Genomic DNA, 14,162 nt, shown 5'->3' on the forward strand with positions numbered 1-14,162 from the left:
AGGTATGTCCGGACTCTGTCCCTACACAGAAAATTGTGCGCGACGAAATTGACTCACCTTCAGACAATGGAATGCTTAGTTGCACCCCTGTCTGGGAAGAATAATGCTTCAGGATAGAATAAAATTAAACTTATTGAAGAGTTTGCCTGACCCCGCAAAGGGAGGTTTATTGAATTTGTTCAATAGATTTCTCGTGCAGAACGCTGTTCCAGGTGAATGACAAGTGAGAGTGATTGTTATTCGTAAACTGGGAAAACCAGCCTTTGACCGCAATTCGTATTGACCGATTGAAATGCTTTCCTGTATCCGAAAATTGGTGGAGAAAATAATCTTAGAACGCCTCGATGATTTGGTTGAGACGAAAAGCTCGTTATGAGATACTCGGTTTGGCTTTCGCATAGGCAAAAGGACGAACGATTTTCCTGCAAGGTTTCCATCAGAAATTCAATTATTTGTACAACTTTTTTCGAACTAAGTGCCAACGTCATATTTAAGATTATTTTTGCGGTACCCAACGAAAAAAAAACGAAATATTGAATTAAGCAGAAGTAATTTTGTACCGCAGAGGCCGAATTCGAACCAACAACTTTTGGGTATTCGGCTCAATGCACTGGATTATGTCGATATCCCAGGGACAACACATGATTATTGCATTGGCGACAGTGATCGTACTACTGCCTCTAATGCAAATTTGATCTATTTGAATTTCCTCGTTAGATACTAAGGTTCGAGTTTTATTATCGTCTGGTGTCCCACCGATTCTCCTTCATTGCACATCGGACTTCGGTGGAAGGCACAGTTAATAAAAACGATTTCTGTCCCTTGCCCAGTGGACAAATGACGAACTTCAAAGAAAAGAATCCTTCAATAAAAAGAATTCGGCTCGGATTTTCCCGTTTGGGAATGTTTGAATTTTACCATCCAGTTGTTGAAGTGCAAGGGTTGTTGCAAGATGACATACTTTTTGGAATTTAGTGTCTAATTGGGCCAATTTGGTGCTGGTTTCGACTTAACTAATTAGCATTAAGTTGGTGTTAGTTACTGAGGAGGAAAATCCGAAACACTAAAAAACCAAACTTTTATGTAAGATTTTCTGCCCTTACGTACAAAAATTGGTCTTGTCCAATAATTTTTCCGTTTACGTTTAAATACTTATTCTATTTGCTGCTTATAGTTACATAGGATCTGTGAAGCTTCGATTCATTAGGTTTTCTTGAGTATACATTTCTTGTTGCCAATTGTTCCAGAGAAAACAAGAGGAACAAGAAAAGCTTGCTTCATTTTATTTCGGTTTGCTACGTTTCTTTCGGAGAAAAGAGAAGAAGAGAATGCAGTAACAATTTCCATCCTGTTTACTTCGGAGCTCTCCCGGTTTCTTCTACTACTAGAACGAAAGTTTTGATCCCCCGAGTCAAATCAGATTTTTCCATAGATAAACAGTACAATTCAAAAACAGCAACAGTTCCAATCTGCCTGCCTGGAGCAGTTTGGTTCAGTTTAGTCTAGGAACCGGATGAACATAGTGGGCTTCGTAACTCAACGACTTTACGACCGCAAAATTAGTTTTCCTTTGTCAAACATATCGTCCTCATCGTGTTGCGCTACAAGTTTGCACCATTTTGTGCTGTTCGTCGGTTCTGGTTCAATCAGAATGACACAAACGACACCGCGCGCTCGTGAACATCCTTCAGTAATGCATAATGAATCGATATTGGTTTTCATTTTTTTGTGTGTACAGGATAAGACAGCGTACACTACTGAATACTGTTTTCATAGTCGAACGAAAGTTTAGAAAGCGAAAGAGGTACAGTATGTATACATTTTCATTGTATCTGCTGTGTTGCTGTCGTCGGTTTGCCTTGGTGATATGCTAACGACCGAGTATTTGCCTATCTAATGTACACATAAATCGATGTGTGCCTACAGGAGGAGAAAAATGGACGACGAAAAACAGACTTTCTACTGCGGGCTGTGATGAATGGTCGTTGAGAGGTCGCCTGGTGAATTTGTAATAACATGACCACAGACTATTCGGATGGAACTCATTTGTTTTGACCGTTTTGACTTAGAGTGTCTTTCATACTGGATGCTAATTCGTTTTTCAAAACGGAAGCAATATATACACTTTATTAGCTTTATGCCTCTAATTATTAAAATATTTTACTGATCGAATTAGAAGCGTTCAATTTTCTTTACTGACGCCATTTTTAAATCCAAGATGGCGACTTCCGGTTTAATGAAATTCTGTATAACAGCGGTTCTCAACCTTTTTCGTACCACGAACCCCTTAGTGTTACCTCTGGATTGTTGCGGACCCCCTCGGTTAAACATAGATTTTATATGCTTTCAATATATGATTTTCAGTTTTTTAATAAACAAGACTTGAACTTTCAAAACCCACTCGGAAAAAATATTTTTCTTCGCGGAACCCTAACAACCACTTCTCGACCGCTAAGGGTTCGCGTACCCTAGGATGAGAATCACTGTTCTATGTGTTATATGGGTATTTTCGGAATGTCTTGACGAATAGGAGACAAAGGTCGATGTGACGACCCCTTGGTCAGCGCGACTCACTGTAAGGAACAATGCGCTGTTCGTAGCAACACGTCATGCCGAGAGGTAAATGACGTACTAACAAACTGTCACTACGAATGATGACTGGCGCAATTTTCGGAAACCATGAGTAATCTACTTGGCGACGAAGACGAATAGTGCATTAGTTGTTTTCCGCTAGAATTATACGGTTCATTAATTGTGAAGTTTCTTCAGCAGCAGAAATTGGCTTTCGGACGGATGTGCATTGAGTAATGTAAGATAGAAAACTTATATTCGTATCCCTTAAACTGCTAATAAAAGTTATACATATGTAGGTTGAGAGGTTAAGATTTGGAAGAAAGGAAGAACTAAGATAGTAAAGAAGGAAGAAGAAAACAGAAATAGACTAAACGTAAGTGAATTAATTATGTGAAATAGGGATGAAATCTAAAAGATGGTGAAATTTCAGGATTTTTTTTAACGTGCAATAATATACGTTACTGAATTGGAAACCCGTTTCTTCTTCTACTCCGTTTCGTTGACCGGCGCGTCAACAATTTAAAAAAAATCGTTTATCCACGACACGGAGATCATTCGGAAGGTTCAAGATGCCACGGCGAGGTAAACAACAGCTAGAACTGGCCGCCCCAAACGATACAGCCACCAACCAACACTGCAAGTTGTGCACAAATGCGGACGATAGTCGCATGGTCCAGTGCGACAAGTGTGTTGATTGGTACCACTTCGTATGTGTGGGTGTTACCGAGGACGTTCAGCATCACGATTTTATCTGCCCTCCATGCGGAGCCGCCAAGGAAAAGGCTAATAAAAAGCGCAAGTCATCAAAGGCTTCATCGAAAGTCCCGTCACTAAGTACGAATGTGAATGTTCCGGCGAGCATTCAAGTACCAGTACAAACGGCTCAATCAGCATCCGAAGCAGCGTTGCTAGACCGTTCCGCGTACATCGATACAACTACCGCGGTTACTACAAGTATTTTGACGACTGCTCCTGTTATCCCAACAACAGAATTAGGATTAGCAACGAATATTCCACCCTACAAGTATGCCCCCACGGTCCCTCAAGCTCCAGTTGTATCGTGGAGTACCACCATACCCTCAGCCAACTCGTTTCCGCCTCTAGCGTATGGACAGTTTAACCAGATCCCAACGTCTAGTTTATCGTTGCCCTACCCAGTTCCACCACCCGCTCTGCCAAAGCCCTCGTGTGCAATTCTACCGCCAAATACGTGCGAGTCGAGCTACTATCCGGGAGTACTTGCAGCTCAGAATTTCGCAGTACCTTCCTGTGGCAATCAGCTGATTCCATCCCTGCATTATAGCACTCCTCTATCGTCTCGAAATGCGCCAATCACTACTTTGCCCAACAAGACAACCCAGAACACTGCAATCACGTTTATAGGAAATAAACCATCTGACACCAAGAAACAAGGTCGGGAGGAGATTCTCAGTCAGCGTTCCGTTGCAGCTAGTTCCAGAAGGTCTAAGAAGGATGAAAGGCTTCAATTGGAGCTGCAAATTCTTGACGAAGAAAGGAAGTTGCAGGAAGAAGAACAGGCGAAGAAACGTGAATACCTTCAAAAGAAACATACACTGTTGAGAGAGATGGCTAACGATTCGACGACGGATGACGAAAGTGAAGGATACGATGAAGATAAACAAGCACTAAATAATAAGGTGACCCAGTGGATACAAGAAGTGCCGCAAGCCGGAAGCAATCCTATCCAGAATGACAGAGTGCAATCAACGCAACCCCCCTTGTATCGCAACCAGCTATTTAGTCAGTTTGTTCCCGAATTTCGACAGCTAAGAGTAGGCGAAGGCATCCAAATTCCATCGAGGATTGAGAACAGTGGAGCTAATATCGGTATGTTTAACCCAGCACGGCGTTCGACACCTCGACAAGCAGCACTGGTGGACGACGATGAAAATAACCTCTCACGTAGTCAAATAGCTGCACGCCAAGCAGTATCACGCGAACTTCCAACGTTCACTGGCATTCCTGAGGAGTGGCCATTATTCTACTCGACATTCATCACCACGACCAATATGTGTGGGTACACATCGGAAGAGAATCTCGTTCGCCTACAGAAATGCCTGAAGGGGAAAGCGTATGAGGCAATCAAATGCAGATTAATGCATCCTTCAAACGTCCCCGGAATCATCTCTACTTTGAAGATGCTGTACGGTAACCCCGATGTAATTGTACACAATTTAATTGCGAAAATAAAGTCCACTCCCCCACCGAGACCCGATAGATTAGACACACTTATCGAGTTTTCTCTAGCTGTCCAGAATCTATGCGCCACAATAGAAGCCTGCCAGTTGGACGAATACTCTCACAACGTTGTACTTCTTCGTGAACTCGTTGAAAAGCTACCATCTTCGGTAAAAGTCGATTGGGCAAAGTATCGGCGAACGCTTTCACACGTCAACCTCACCATGTTTTCGGCATGGTTGTACGAGCTTGCGGAGACTGTTTGTCCTATTGTTTCGCTGTCAAGTATTGAGTCGAAAGTAAGTCGGGGCAAAAGGGATTCCGCTTACCTCAACGCACATATGGAAGACATGCATGATTATCAGACATCGAAGGCCTGTGTGCTGTGCAAAGGCAGCTGTACTAGCATTGATAAGTGCACTCGATTTGCTGAATTCAGTTACAACTCGCGATGGGCAACTGTAAAAGAGTTTGGGTTGTGTAGAAAATGCCTAAAAAAACACAAGGCATCATGCAAATCTCAACAAGTTTGTGGAAAAAACGGATGCCAATTCAAACACCACCAATTACTCCACAATAACCAACGAGATAGCGCTACGTCGACCAGCGCGCCACCACGTCAGGCCCCAACAGCGGCAGTTACTCTACAGAGTACGATAGAACGAGAGTGTAACACACATCTGAAACAAAAGAACAAGATGCTGTTTCGTGTCGTTCCGGTCATTCTGTACGGAATCCACAAAGCCGTGAAAACCTTTGCATTTCTGGACGACGGATCGTCGCTTACGCTGATAGATGCCGCACTTGCAGCCGAGTTAAACCTAAATGGAATAGCAGAGCCTTTATGCCTTCGCTGGACAAGCACTCAAAGTCGCTCCGAGAACGATTCGGTACGACTGAGCATTGAAATATCGGGTACGGGGGAGAACCACAAGAAGTACCGCCTCCAAGAGGTACACACAGTCTCCAATCTCGACCTGTTTCATCAGTCCATCAATATGAAGGAGTTAGCAAAGCAGCATCCTTACCTGAGAGGCATTCCAGTTGAATCCTATCAGGATGCCCAACCACGTATTCTTATCGGTATGGACAACGCAAACTTGACACTTCCATTGAAAGGAAAGGAAGGAGGATGGTGTCAACCCATCGTCACAAAAACACGGTTGGGATGGATCATACACGGTGGAACTGAATCACAGGAAGAACTTGTAGGCTATCATAGTCCCCAAAGGTGTCTCTGTAGCGGAATAAATGATACTGTACTGCAGCAGACGGTGAACGAGTATTTCTCACTTGAAAACGTAGGAATTTTCAAACCAAAGCAGTCTCTTGCATCAACTGAGGACCAACGGGCTGCAGATATATTGAAGACTGTCAAACAAACCGAAAACGGACACTACGTTTCTCGGCTGCTCTGGAAGTATGATGAGTTCCACCTTCCGAATAGTAAACCTATGGCTTTACAGCGATTTCGTTGCCTAGAGTCGCGTCTGAAGAAAGATCCTGAGTTAGCAGCAATACTCCGAACGAAAATCGAAGAGTACCTGGAAAAGGGTTATGCCCGCAAGCTGATGGAGGCCGAATTAGCAGAAACGCGGCAACGGATATGGTATCTCCCGATCTTTCCGGTCTTCAATCCGAACAAGCCGGGGAAGGTGCGCATCGTTTGGGATGCAGCAGCTAAAACCAATGGTGTGTCATTAAATTCGATGATGTTAACTGGACCAGATCAACTAACATCCCTCCTATCGGTACTCATCCAGTTTCGAGAAAATCGGGTAGCGATTTGCGGTGATTTAAGAGAGATGTTCCACCAGGTTAGGATTTCGGAAGAGGATCAAAACTGCTTACGTTTTCTTTGGAGAGAAAACCCGTCGGATGCAGAACCCAGTACCTACGTAATGCAGGTAATGACGTTCGGGGCTTGTTGTTCTCCCAGTTGCGCCCAATACGTCAAAAACTTAAACGCTGAGAAGCATGGAGGGCAGTACCCGAAGGCAGCTAATGCAATCATCAAGAACCACTATGTGGACGATATGCTAACGAGTACGGAGTCAGAGGAAGAGGCGATCCAGTTAGCTCGTGAAGTACGACACGTCCACGCTCAGGGCGGATTCGAGATACGTAACTGGATATCGAACTCACCAGTGGTTCTCAACGCTTTGCAAAAGGAACGGATCGATGAGAAGAGCCTGAATCTAGGGTCCGAACTAGCTACGGAGAAGGTTCTTGGCTTGTGGTGGTGTACCGCAACGGATACGCTCACGTTCAAACTTTCACCGAAGCACGATGAGGATCTGTTATCGGGAAAACGTCGACCTACCAAGAGAGAAGTGTTGCGGACCTTGATGACCATCTTCGACCCTCTGGGATTGCTGTCGCACTTGTTAATCTTTCTCAAAATTCTACTGCAGGAGATATGGCGCTCAGGAGTTGGCTGGGACGACGAAATTCCTGATGCTCTTAATGAGAAATGGGAAAAATGGTTAATGGTTCTTCCATCGGTACGGGATGTACGTGTACCGAGATGCTACCGACTGCTCGTGTCAAACGGTCCGGAAACAAATGTGCAGTTGCACACATTCGTCGATGCCAGTGAGGATGGTTACGCAGCCGTAGTGTATCTACGATTCCAGCAAGGCAACCGCATAGAGTGTTCAATCGTTGCGGCGAAATCACGGGTGGCCCCTCTAAAGTTTGTTTCGATACCGAGGCTTGAACTTCAAGCGGCGGTTACAGGAGCGCGGCTAGCGAATATGGTGACCAATAGTTTATCATTCAAGGTGAACGAACGGTACTTTTGGACTGACTCTCGTGACGTGCTGTGCTGGATCCGGTCCGATCACCGACGATATTCGCAGTTTGTCGCCTTTCGTGTCAGCGACATCTTGGAAACCAGCGAAATTGCGAACTGGAGGTGGGTCGGCACAAAGCAGAATGTGGCGGATGAAGCAACCAAGTGGCAACGTCTGCCGGATCTTGGAAATGACAGTCGATGGTTTAAGAGTCCGGAGTTTCTATGGCAAGAACGCGACAATTGGCCAGTTGAACCATTTACAACTGGAACTACTAAGGAAGAGATACGTTCCAACTTATTTCATCATAGAGTTGTCATGAAACCATGTATCAACGCAGAGTACTTCAGCAACTGGAAACGATTGGTTGGTACAGTAGGTTTCGTGTTTCGATTTCTGTGTAACTGTCGGAGCAAAGTAACGGGAATCCATCGTAAGCTCGGCCCCCTATCCAGCATGGAATTACAGCAAGCATCGAACTACCTCTTCAGAGAAGCGCAGAGAGAATCATTTCCAGAAGAAGTGGCCATTCTTTTAAATAGAAATGGTACAACAAAGGCGCTCCCTAAGCAGAGCGCAATATACACGATGAAACCATTCTTAGACGAGAATCAGTTGATGCGAATGTTTGGTAGAATTAGCAGGTGCGAGTATGCCACAATGGACGCGCAGAATCCTGTCGTTCTCCCGAAAGATCATCACATCACGAAGCTACTTGTTCGAGACTACCATGAACGTTTCCATCATTGTAATCATGAAACCGTGATTAACGAACTGCGACAGAAATTCAGGATACCGAAACTGCGAGTTGTATATCGAAACGTGAGGGCAAACTGTCAGAAATGCAAGAATCAGCGAGCAATTCTCCAGCCCCCTCCGATGGGCGATCTCCCAAAGGTTAGGCTGGCGGCCTTCTGCAGACCGTTCACGTTCGTAGGCGTGGATTACTTTGGCCCTATCATGGTAGCGCTAGGGCGAAGATCGGAAAAACGATGGGGCGTACTTGTGACATGCTTGACGACACGAGCAGTGTACATAGAGGTCGCACACACACTAAATGCGGACTCATGTGTTATGGCGATCAGGAATTTTATGGTCAGACGTGGCGTTCCGAATCAAATATTCAGCGACCGTGGCACGAATTTCACGGCAGCAAACAAGGAGCTCGGGGCGGCTCTGGCAGAGCTAGATCAGGAGAAAATTGTGCAGGAAATTGTCAGTCCCAACACTGAATGGTGTTTTATTCCTCCAGCGTCTCCCCACATGGGTGGGTCGTGGGAAAGACTAATCCAATCTGTAAAGCGTAACCTAGAACAAATTCGCCCACGATGTTATCTCAGTGATGAAGTCCTTCGGAATCAGTTGATCGAGATAGAAGGCACAATTAACTCACGTCCACTAACACATGTACCGGCAGATGATCCAGATGCTCCTGTTCTCACGCCAAACCACTTTATTCTGGGTTCATCTAGTGGGCTTGAACCGGCTTCTTTACTCGACGACAGTGCTCTGGCATTGAAACGTTCTTGGCGTAATTCGCAGGTGGAGGCGAACATCTTTTGGCGTTGGTGGGTTCGCGATTACATGCCAGACCTCACAAGGCGCACAAAATGGTTCAGCGAGGTAAAAGCAATCGAGGTGGGAGACATTGTGGTCATTGTAGATCCAGACCATCCGCGGAACTGCTGGCCCAAGGGGCGGATCATCTCCGTGAATAGAGGCAAAGATGGCAAGGTGCGATCGGCGGCTGTCCAAACAGCGATCGGAGGTGTGTATGAACGTCCAGCGGTCAAGCTGGCAGTGCTTGATGTTCGACGCGATGAGCAGGTAAGCCACGACTGTGGCGTACCCGGGGGGGAGTGTGACGACCCCTTGGTCAGCGCGACTCACTGTAAGGAACAATGCGCTGTTCGTAGCAACACGTCATGCCGAGAGGTAAATGACGTACTAACAAACTGTCACTACGAATGATGACTGGCGCAATTTTCGGAAACCATGAGTAATCTACTTGGCGACGAAGACGAATAGTGCATTAGTTGTTTTCCGCTAGAATTATACGGTTCATTAATTGTGAAGTTTCTTCAGCAGCAGAAATTGGCTTTCGGACGGATGTGCATTGAGTAATGTAAGATAGAAAACTTATATTCGTATCCCTTAAACTGCTAATAAAAGTTATACATATGTAGGTTGAGAGGTTAAGATTTGGAAGAAAGGAAGAACTAAGATAGTAAAGAAGGAAGAAGAAAACAGAAATAGACTAAACGTAAGTGAATTAATTATGTGAAATAGGGATGAAATCTAAAAGATGGTGAAATTTCAGGATTTTTTTAACGTGCAATAATATACGTTACTGAATTGGAAACCCGTTTCTTCTACTCCGTTTCGTTGACCGGCGCGTCAACAGTCGACGATTGACATCATTTTGAAATTCAAGATGACGACTTCCGGTTCACTGAAATTCTCTATGAACCAATCAATATGAAAAACCTCCCACATCCAAAGCTTTCTCGAATATAAGAGCTAATCATAAACCAGCGAAATCCATAATATTTTTATGTGTTCTTCCAGAAGAGTACGCTGAGAATGGCTTTTTTAAAAAGTTAAAAAAAAGGTCGAAAATTAAAAAGTTCGCCATTTTGTTTTTTTTTCCCGGTGCAACTGTTTCATTGTAGTACTGACCAGATGTTTTAAAGAAAATATTGGCATTCTACTACGAATAGTTCATCAAAAGTGTACTCCAAAATTTAAACCCGTTTATCTAAAAACATTATTTGTCAAAACTGCGTGCAATCTGATTTGAAAATGGTTCAATTTAAAGACTTCATCTTTTGACCTTTCAAAACCTTTTTCATTGGAGGAATGACCTATAAAATCTACAAATAATTTATATTCACTACTTTTTATGCAACCTTGAAGTGGAAAAGATTTAAAATATCGATCTCAAAGTAGGAGATCGCACCATTATGTAAAATTTGAGGTTTTTACCCGTTCTTAGGTCCTTCCTCCAATACATTTTCATTAATTTTGTTTCAGATCGCACCTAAGTAGACAAAACGTCACCACGGCGCACGACTTAGAATAGAAGGTGGACTAAAGTCAAAACTTTACTGTATCAAATAGTTTCTGATATTAAAATATATTAAAAATAATCATTTAATATTCATTAGGGTGTCTCAAAAATATCTATTTTATCGAAACTGTTCTTAAAGTTTTTTTATATTAACACTCATTAAAAACAATCTTCACTTTACGTTAGGGTGGCTCAAAAATTATTTTGTCGTGAATGATCATAATTTTTTGAAGACATTTTTGTACGCTGGATTCCTTTGTTGGCTATAACAATTTTAAAAGTTCACCTTACCGCTTATTAGGGTGGCTCAGAAGTATTTTAGTTTTACGGGTATAATGGTTTTTTAATAGTACTTATGGTAAGCTCATTATGGTGCTTCAGAAATGATTATTTAGTTTTTACGAATCAAATAAGTTGTGGTCGAATAATTTTGGAATGTAAAATTCATTATTAGGCTACTTGAGCTTGAGCTTGTGCGACCACCCCTGGCTGCTACTCCGTTATCGATCTGGACTAGCTGAAGTTGCACAGGGAATCAGTAGATAATTATGCTTGGGAGTAGCGAAACATCTTTCAATGTGCAACTCCTGGTAATCCTACAGTGTTTATTGATCAATACCAGCGCCGGCCAGGCCCGAACGTATATCGCGGAAGGAAAGGGAAGGAATTGTTAGTCCGATACTTGCTTTTGCTAGAGGCCGTATATACTACTGCGCACTCCACAAGTATCATGGGAGGAGGATATTTGTTAGTAAGTATAGAAGTTGGATTCTACTTCTTCTTTACCGACGCCAGAGAGGTGACTCTACTATCTGGATGAGATATCGATCCATCAACTCATGGACCGGGGACCAACGGCTTTACTTCCCTTCCAAAGGAAGACCTGACCACAGATTTCAGAAAAATCTCAACGACCTCGGCTGGAATTGAACCCAGGACAACTGGAATGAGTAGTGGCGGTCACGCTTACCACTCAACCACCGGCGCCACTGTAAAATTCATTATTAGGCTACTTGAAATGAAAACTACAATTTCTATATTTTTAAAAACAAAATTTTTGAGCGTGTTAATGGAATGCTTATATGCATTCACTAATCAACAGGATGGTTAACGAATTTTTTTTCGCAGGTGTTTTAAGTAACTTTGGTCACTTATTTCCTACCTTTAAAAACATTTTTTTTTTATTTTAGTCCAATGTTTAGAGTAATTTCCCGTAAAAAAATGTATTTAATTTATAAATTAAATACATTTTTTTACGGGAAATTACCTTAAACATTGGACTAAAATAAATTAGTGAACTTTTTTGTTCCCAAAAATAATCACGACTAGTTTTAGCTCTTTTTTGGTAGGGGTCGGACTCAGACCAAGTTTAGAGTTTCCCCCTAGCTCTATTTTCGTGTATTTGGTTCATTTAAAGTGATCCTATTTTATTTGGGTACTATCGCTTACCATTATGATAAATCCTATACAAATTCTGATCAAAATAGTTCTACCAAATTACAAGAACTCAACTGTGTTCACTCAACTCGACTGTTACTGAGTAAATTATCAATAAATAGTTCCCGAAACATTTAATGTCATATTCAAATAGGTTGAAAATATTTGCTTCATCTTAAACATTCTGAATACCTTCACCGTCTAAAAAACACTCTTTCCACTCGGCTCCTCTCTCCTGATCACTAGTAAAACCCTTATAGATCATGCTGTCAATGCTATTTGAAAGTTGTTTTTTTTTAATTCGTTTATTTGACACGGCTCATAGCGGTAGCTTAACGGAGCCGTGGATCTTTTATACGTTTACAATACATGTAAAAATAAAAACACAAACAAGAATTAATTAATTGGATCTCGTGCGCGCAACTTTTTATTGCGAGCGGAGACCTTCTTTCGCAAAGTCTGTTGGCAAACAGCGTCAGGGGATTCATTTAATTCTCTCTTGTTTTTCATGTCCCCGTCGAAGCTGGCTTGGTGTCCGGGATCAGATGTTCTCCCCTGCTTCTTGCACTTATTGTTGATCAGTGTAAATCCGTAGTCATCGTTACCGTTGTTGCTTACAGTTGCTTGTGGGGTGCTTGATGATTCTTTTGTGGTTGTCATTATGGTCTGAACAGCTGCCACAAATTTGGCCACCGTTTTTAGTTCAGGCATTGGTATTGAAAACTTTGTTTTAGGTTGGTTTGCCGTAGATGAGTTGGCAATCGGTTGAGATGCATTTTCCTCTGCATCTTCCGCGCAAGGTTGTCCATGATGAGCTGTCTGATTTCAATACTTGGACGTAGGAGTTTGCCCCTCATGGGTGCATAGCGTAGTTTGCATAATTGTAGTTCCGTGAGTTTTGAGTTTTATTGTCAAGTAGGAGGGTATAGGCCTTTCAACCCGCATTCTCACTACAAAAACGCCGTTAGGAGTACCCGGGAAGAAGTTTCTCCAAGTATCAGGTGTAACGGATTCTACTTCTCCGTATTGCGACATGCATTTTGCAATTGGCTCAGGAGGGGTACGAGGTGATAGGTCACATAACCTTACATCTATATAATCATTCTCATTATATACGGGAATCTTAATTCCAACATTTTCTCTTTCAACCACGTGTTTTAAGTTGTTCTTCAAAACGAAACGCTCGGCTTGTGCTAACGTGTTGAATGATATTAACACTACATTGCGAAGATAATGATACTGAAGGTACAAGACTTCCGCAAGCATAAGTTGCATTTTTACCTTCAGAAGGTATTCCACTTCACTAAAACTAGTAGTAGGAGGAGTAGAGCTTTTTCGTCAACTTTGCTCATGATGACAAGAATAATCCGATATTTTCTTTGTTCTCGAGACAATGCAGACTAGATCGAGAGGCCTGTTGTTCACTTGGCGCGATTGTACGTCTGACTGCGGCAGAAGTAGAAAGTAGACTATTTGAAAGTTGTGTATGTATTCGTGTCATTATAATAGCTATAATGTGATTATTCAAATTTAATATCAGTAATAACCACCCACTCACAGTTTTCTTAAATTATGGCTGCTTATCGTAAATTTTCGAAATGAGTATAGTGTGATCACGGGCATTCGTTCTGGTTATCGCGATAGAAGTACGGGTTCAATAAAAAGTTTATGACAAAAAGTTAGCTAAACAATAACTAAACCAACCAGTGACTTATTTTTTGAGATTTTACAATGTTATTTATTCACATGGATAATTTTGATGAAGTAATGCATAAAATCAACCATTTCGTCGAAAAATGAAAATAACATGATATAGCTCCTATAACCAAATTATGCAAAAAAAAAACTTGAAATATGCACCTCAAAGAGCTGTCAAAAATTCATTTTACGTCCAAATCACTTAAAATTCCACAAAAATGTCTGATAGCTTAACTGATACCAGAACAATACTAACGCGAATATCGCGTAACAATGATATATAGATTTAAGGTCGGACTCGTCTCACTATGCACGGGCAGGATTTTGTTTTTTTTTCGCCAAGAAAAAAAAATTGTAAATGAAGACGATAATATAAGCTTTTGGAACCC

The 14,162-nt window shown here is 42.2% G+C and overlaps 1 protein-coding gene across 11 annotated transcripts in view; it reads right to left on the minus strand.

The window, feature by feature from the left end:
- Nucleotides 1-14,162, minus strand: part of LOC131693822 (uncharacterized) — a 218,624-nt gene that overhangs the window by 11,005 nt on the left and 193,457 nt on the right. The window lies entirely within an intron of this gene.

Source organism: Topomyia yanbarensis, chromosome 3 (assembly GCF_030247195.1).
Source record: "Topomyia yanbarensis strain Yona2022 chromosome 3, ASM3024719v1, whole genome shotgun sequence".
In the NCBI taxonomy this organism is placed as follows: domain Eukaryota; kingdom Metazoa; phylum Arthropoda; class Insecta; order Diptera; family Culicidae; genus Topomyia; species Topomyia yanbarensis.